Source organism: Chaetura pelagica, unplaced genomic scaffold (assembly GCF_000747805.2).
Source record: "Chaetura pelagica isolate M959 unplaced genomic scaffold, ChaPel_1.0 scaffold441, whole genome shotgun sequence".
NCBI classification, from domain to species: domain Eukaryota; kingdom Metazoa; phylum Chordata; class Aves; order Apodiformes; family Apodidae; genus Chaetura; species Chaetura pelagica.
The window spans coordinates 396,986-403,406 of record NW_009952164.1 but is presented as its reverse complement, the minus strand read 5'-3'; positions in this window follow the sequence as shown (position 1 = coordinate 403,406).

Below are 6,421 nucleotides of genomic sequence, written 5' to 3'. Positions count from 1 at the left end.
TGCAAAGACTATGCTCAGGGTTATCAGACAAGGAAGGCTCTCTGGGAGTCATTTTCCTGTCATTGTTGAAGTGACAATTATTAGAGTGACTTGAAAAGTAGAAAATGCCATTGAAGATGTTTCTGTAATAGTCTTAATCCCCTTAGCTGTTACTTAGGATCCTGCCCCGCTACTCGGCCTTGGTGAGGCTGCACCTTGAGCCCTGTGTGCAGGTTTGGGCAACACAGGATAAGAAGGACATTGAGATACCGGAGAAGGGGCAGAAAAGAGCAACTAGGCTGATTATGCATCTGGAGAACAGGTCTGATGAGGAGACGTTGAGGGAGCTGGGGCTGTTCAGCCTGGAGGAGACTGAGGGGAGACCTTATTGCCCTCTACAACTACTTGAGAGGAGGTTGTGGTGAGGTGGGTGTTGGGCTCTTCTCCTTGGTGACCAGCAACCGGACAAGAGGAAATGGGGTAAAGCTGCACCAAGGGAGGTTCAGGCTGGATATTGGGAAAAATGTCTTCACAGAAAGTGGTGAGGCCTTGGAACAGGCTGCCCAGGGAGGTGGTGGGGGGAACATCCCTGGAAGTGTTCAAAAAAGGTGTAGATGTGGTGTTTCATAAGATGGTTTAGTGGTTAGGGTGGACAGTTGGACTTGATGATCTTGAAGGTCTTTCCCAACCTTGATGATGGTTTTCCAACCTATGATTCTATATTTCATCTTCCCCTTTGATTTTTCAGGGACCGCCTTAGAACGACCACCAACGTCCTGGGGGATTCTCTGGGGGCTGGAATTGTGGAGCATCTCTCCCGGCATGAGCTGGATGCACAGGACTGCGAACTTGGTAATTCTGTGATAGAGGAGAAAGAGCAGCTCTCCCACCTGGTTTGCCCACTGAAGGACACACACAGGCAGCCCAGAAGTGATACAGCTGTGTGAACTCAGGCAGCAGAGTGCAGATAAATGCTGTAAAAAGGCAAGACTTGAAAGAGAAGTCCATAGTGGAGGACAGAGAAAGATCCACTCTCCAAGATACACACTTTTCTCCCCAATTCTCCCACATTGCAGTCTTCCCTGATCCTTTTTCTCCCCCATCTCTTTCTGAATGGCAAAAATTAAACTGCAAAGGAGGTTTTATTCCACAAAAGCCTGATTTAGTCATTCTTATGGGGTCCAAGAGTCAGACCTGAGTAAGGAAGACGTAGTGGATGAACTAGACTAGGAGCTCTTTTTTTCTGAGCTAAAGTATGATCACAGTAAGTGGCAAAGTGGGTCGACGACACCATCACCTCTGGACTGGCACCAAAATGGTGCCATGATGATTCCACCCTACAGGATACAGCTGCAGAGCCTTGACTTGGTCAGTGCAGCATGTAAGCTTCCTCCAAGCACGTAAAGCTTTTACCTTTGGCCATTTGGAGATGTGTGCTCCTTGCTCACAGTCCTGGTGTTTGCAAAGATATGAAGACAATGCTTCCTGAGAGCTTCTCACTCCTCTGGCAACCCTTCTGGCTGCAGATACAAGTCACCCAGCTCCTGAAGGAATGTAGGACCAGGGCATACAGCAGGGCTCAATGTGCTGGCTGGTAGGACATGTAGGGGTCAAGAGGCTTTTCACTAGTGGAAGCTGCTAAAGCATTGTGAAAGCAGCAAACAAATAAAGAATTTATTATATCCATTATTGAGCCTCTGACACAGCTCTCCCCTCTACCAAGCTCTGTCAAACACGAGTTAACTGCATTTGTTTAACAAGCTGGCTCCTCTTGGTGAAACCAGAGGGGAAATGCAAAATCTACAGTTTGCCCACCTGAGCAGCTGGGTGGCATGTCCATGCCAGGAATGACTCCCACTCCAGGTTTGCTCAGAAAACGCTTTCACTCCTCATTGTAAAACTCCTAAGGAAACTGTTCCTTTGCTCCTCTTTGGTTATATTCAGAAGTGACTTCCCTTCAGTACCACTGCTCCAGAATGTCATTCAAAATATCTCTGTCCTTCTACAGCTCTTTATCTTTTATAGGCAGTATCCAATCACTTCCCAGCACTTGTACAAGCTGGCCAGACCTGAAACTTAGAAATTCTGGGTAAATTGCTCAATTTCTACCAAACAGAGCTCAGCTTCTGCTTAACACACTTAGGCATAAGCCCACACAACATCCAAAACATTCCAGAGGCTCAACCAAGAAACAGGGACCTGCTTCATTCATGCTCTGTCACCCTTCCCTGGCATGGCCAGGAACACATCCTGTATCTCTCACTCCAGCAAACAGGACCAGCACGGTTTGCTCCATAATATCCAGATCCATGAACATCCAGAAAATGAACGTGTAGACATAATAAAGAAGACATAAAGGATCCATAGTTCTCGGGCTACTACAGTGTAGCTGGCCTGCTTTAGAAATGGTGAAGCTCAGAATCTGCCTCTTGTTGCACAGCCGAACTATCTGAACTAGGCAGTTTTTACTTGAGATCTGCTCATTATTCCAAACCAGAATATCACTTAAACCCCACTGCCCTGGCTTTCCACACTGATCCCTCTCATCCAGAAGCCCTAACCATACACGCAGAGGTGCACCTAAGTGGACCTCATTAAAAAAGACCTCAGAGACACAAGCTGGAGTCAACTTTGCAAACCACAACTGCACAGCTGCCCATACTTAGCTCCCCAGCACTAGCACAGCTTCCTAAACCACATTTCTTGAGACGTCCAAAGCCAGTTTCTGAGGCTCTTTTTGCTCCTTCAGGAAGAGTAGGATTACATATTTGTGCTGCCACATCCACATCCTGTAGGCAGGTTATTCTATTTTTACGGGCTGTGTGATTGTTGCAAATCTGAGACAAACGCAGCTCGTACACATACAAGGGCATCACAGAGCAGGGTACATAGAGGTGTTGTAGCTCCGTGTAGCAGTAGGTGGCTCCAGGCTGCTTCCTGACTGCTTATTCTGACCAGATCAGCTCTGGCAGAGGGCAAGTGAGCAGGATAACAAATTACTATCCTCCTCTTTGCAGCATTTTTTTATCTTGTATGAATATTATTATAATGTCTACTCTTCTCCTTTCTAGACTAAACAGACCCAGTATACCCTCACAGGTAATCATCATTCATCTTCCTCTCCTCTGGACTTTTTCCTCACTGTTCCGCACCTTTATTTAGGTGGAGTGAATAAAATTTGACACAACAATCCAACTAAAGATTTATCAGCGCTGAGTACTGAGGAAAGAATATTTCATGTATATTAAGATTTAGATCTTAAGACTCAAGTTACCATAGCTTAACAGCATGCTATGCATCAGCTTGGTCAGGATAACTGTCCACAACTAATAAATACAGCAAATATAAGTCTGTTCATCTTATCTTAAATCTTTCTGAGGTTAGACTCTTACTTTGATGAGATGGCTGCACCTAAAGGCTGGATCTTAATCAAAGAGTTTTAAGATGCACTGCATCAGCTTGTATCTATAGTGGGCTAAAATAGCACTAGCTTATCATTCACACAGCTCGGCTGACATGAGTCTAAACCTTCATAAAGAACAGACCTGCTTATAAAACCCAATAAAGCGCTTTATTTATTCGTAACAGCATGATAGCATTTTACTCCACTCCAGTGGTAATATATGATAATTCCTACATCACTTCAAAGCAGAACTGCTGCCCAGCTAGTAATTGCCCAGACTGTGTTTGTACAGCTGGTTATTGTTTCCTGAGTAATTTCTATTTGTCCAATTGAACTGCACCTTTTTTTTTTTTTTCAGACCATTTGTCCAACTTTCCAAGAAAGCATTGAATTCTAACTCTGAGGAGACGTTCTGTGTGTAAAGGGCAAACTGATGGATCAACTAGAAGAAAACAATGTTGGACTGGACTCTAGCTCAAATGGGAATTAATTCTGAGAAGTCCTATGGCTTGGGTTGTACAGAGTCAAACTAGATGATAATAAGGGTCCCTTCTGGCTTTGTAATATATGCACATGCTTCACGGTTTAGAGATACTGCAAAAGGATTTTCCAGCCCAATCATTTTTAAAAGCTCTCTGGAAGGATCCTGATGGTAGCTGGTACTTTAATAAAACTCAGCAGGAGTCTGATCTGTTTTCAGTTGCTGTTAGCAGACATGTAAACGTACCACAAAAGGGGCTCTCCATACCTCATTGCATTAATGTGACCTCACATGTTCCCACAAAGTCCACTCCAAGCCTTGCCATTTGTGATTTCCTGCTTTCAACACAAGATTAAAGGAGCACAAACAAGTAGAGGCCTAATTTTCAAATACTACAAACCAGTCTTCCATTGGGAATTTCAGAATTCAGCTCATAGTTTTTAGCTCTGGTGTTTATCCATGTTGTTAACCAGTTTATGATTGGGATTATTGATCTGTTTACAGTACCTGAACAGTAAAGAAAGTCATTAATTTGCATATATATATAAATACACACACCCCCCCACATATATATATTAAATGGGTACATGTGTGCAAACACATATATACACAGAGTTAATTTTTTGTTGCTAATCCAAGAAGGAAAGGCAATACTAAACTCTCACTCTGTAAAGCTGCATACTTCATTTTGATGCCCACCTTGATTTACCCAACTAATCCCACCCTTAAAACAATGGAGGCTATTTTACTTCATTCCATCAATGAGTCTTCCATGGAAGGAGCTCAATGCATGCTGATCTTGAATTGTACCTGCTGGTGATGTAATGAGACCTTATTGATGCACAGAGAAAATTATCCGCTTTGTCTTTCACTTCCCTGCGCACATTCCAAGGATCCCACATCCCCACGGAATCCGACCTGGCAAGAAAGCAGGATTTAAGAGCTCAGCCAAGAACACAAAAGTGTCTGTCCTCCTTCCAAACCCAACTCTGACCTAGTACTAACGTAGCCTTCAAAACTGGGTAACTGAAAGTTACCAGAAAAATAATTTTATCAAGGGTTTAAATTATCAGCTCTTTGAGAGTTTATGCAGTCTTGTCTTTACTGCAGTTCTGCTGCTTCTACTTGCAGAAACTTGCTGAGCTTCTCCTATTTGCAGACAGATTTATTCCTAATGATTAGATGGGCAACACTTGGGATGAAACAAAGAGCTACCTCAATGCATACATACTCTTGGATTGGGACATCCCTTCAAAATTAAGAGAGAAAATCCATGAAGAACTGAGATTTTCAGACGACGGGCCATTTATCACATTATGTATATGATGCATCTGCGTTGTTTCAGGATCAGATCTGCCCATGAAAACTGCCCTGAAATTGCTCTGCCCGAGGAAGAAAGAGAGCAGTGGAAATCAGTGCTGTGCAGTATGTTTGTTGCATTGGCAGTTTGACTGTGTCAATTCCCAAGGGCTTTTTCTTCGTGCTGTGAGTTTCAGTGTTAATAAAGATAGTTTGCATATTTGAAAAATAAAGGGAATGTTTTTCCATTCTGTTGGTTTGGGGTTTTTTCTATTATTTTTCTTCAGGACCATGACCTTATGAAGTCATGGATGTTACTTTTGGCATTATGCATCACACTTCCTTATCTCCATGTGCCAATGTCATGAGTCAAATACGAAATTCAGCCTTTTACAAGGCCTTTCTCTAAACCTTTTTCTTTTGCATAGGTCCAAGCTGCATGAGGCTTACTTCACATGCATGGCACACAAGCACGTGTTTCCACCTAGGAAAACCACCCTGAACAAAGATTAAGTGGAAGACATCCCTGGGGCTTAAACAATAATGAGTTTACCTAAGTAAAGTGAAATGTTTTTTGAACAAAGTGAAAGCTGTCAGTTGTCCCCTTGACATTCCTTCTTCTTGTCTTCTGTTCCCTAAAGGACAGGAGCTGAGGTAATGTGGTTGATGGTGCAAGGGCACCCAAGAAAGCCAAGCAGAGACTCAGCAAGACTGAGAGATGATGGTCAGCCAAGAGTCCAGACCATAGGACAGTAACATGTTGATGAAGATGGTCCGGATGAGCCAGGGTGTGGTGGTTGCCAGGAAGGCACACGGTGACCAGGCAAGGCCGATGTCAAGCTCTAAACAATTAGTGCAGGGATTGGAGTTCAGATCAAGTGTCCAGAGCCAGGCAAGGCCAGAGCTGCTGCTGAACTGGAGGCCCCTCCAGTGACACCGCTCAGGCGATGAGGGCCCCGGGTTGGGCCGGGAGCTCCTGGCGCGGGAAGGGGCGGCAGGTGAGGCCCCCAGGGCCCCCCGGGGGCGTCTGCAGACAAGTTCACGTCCCGCGCCCTCCCAGCCCCGCGTGGTGCAGCTGGTTTGGCTGAGCGGTCTCTGCAGATCATGCAGTCCCAGCACCGCTGCTCGAAGCAGGGGCAGCTCCAGAAGCGGCTGCTCCAGAAGCGGCTGCTCCGGGCTGTGCCGGGTTCTGAACATCCCCGTGGGTGCAGGTTTCACACCCCCCGACAGCCCCCCCAGCGCTCCCCTCGCTTCACCCC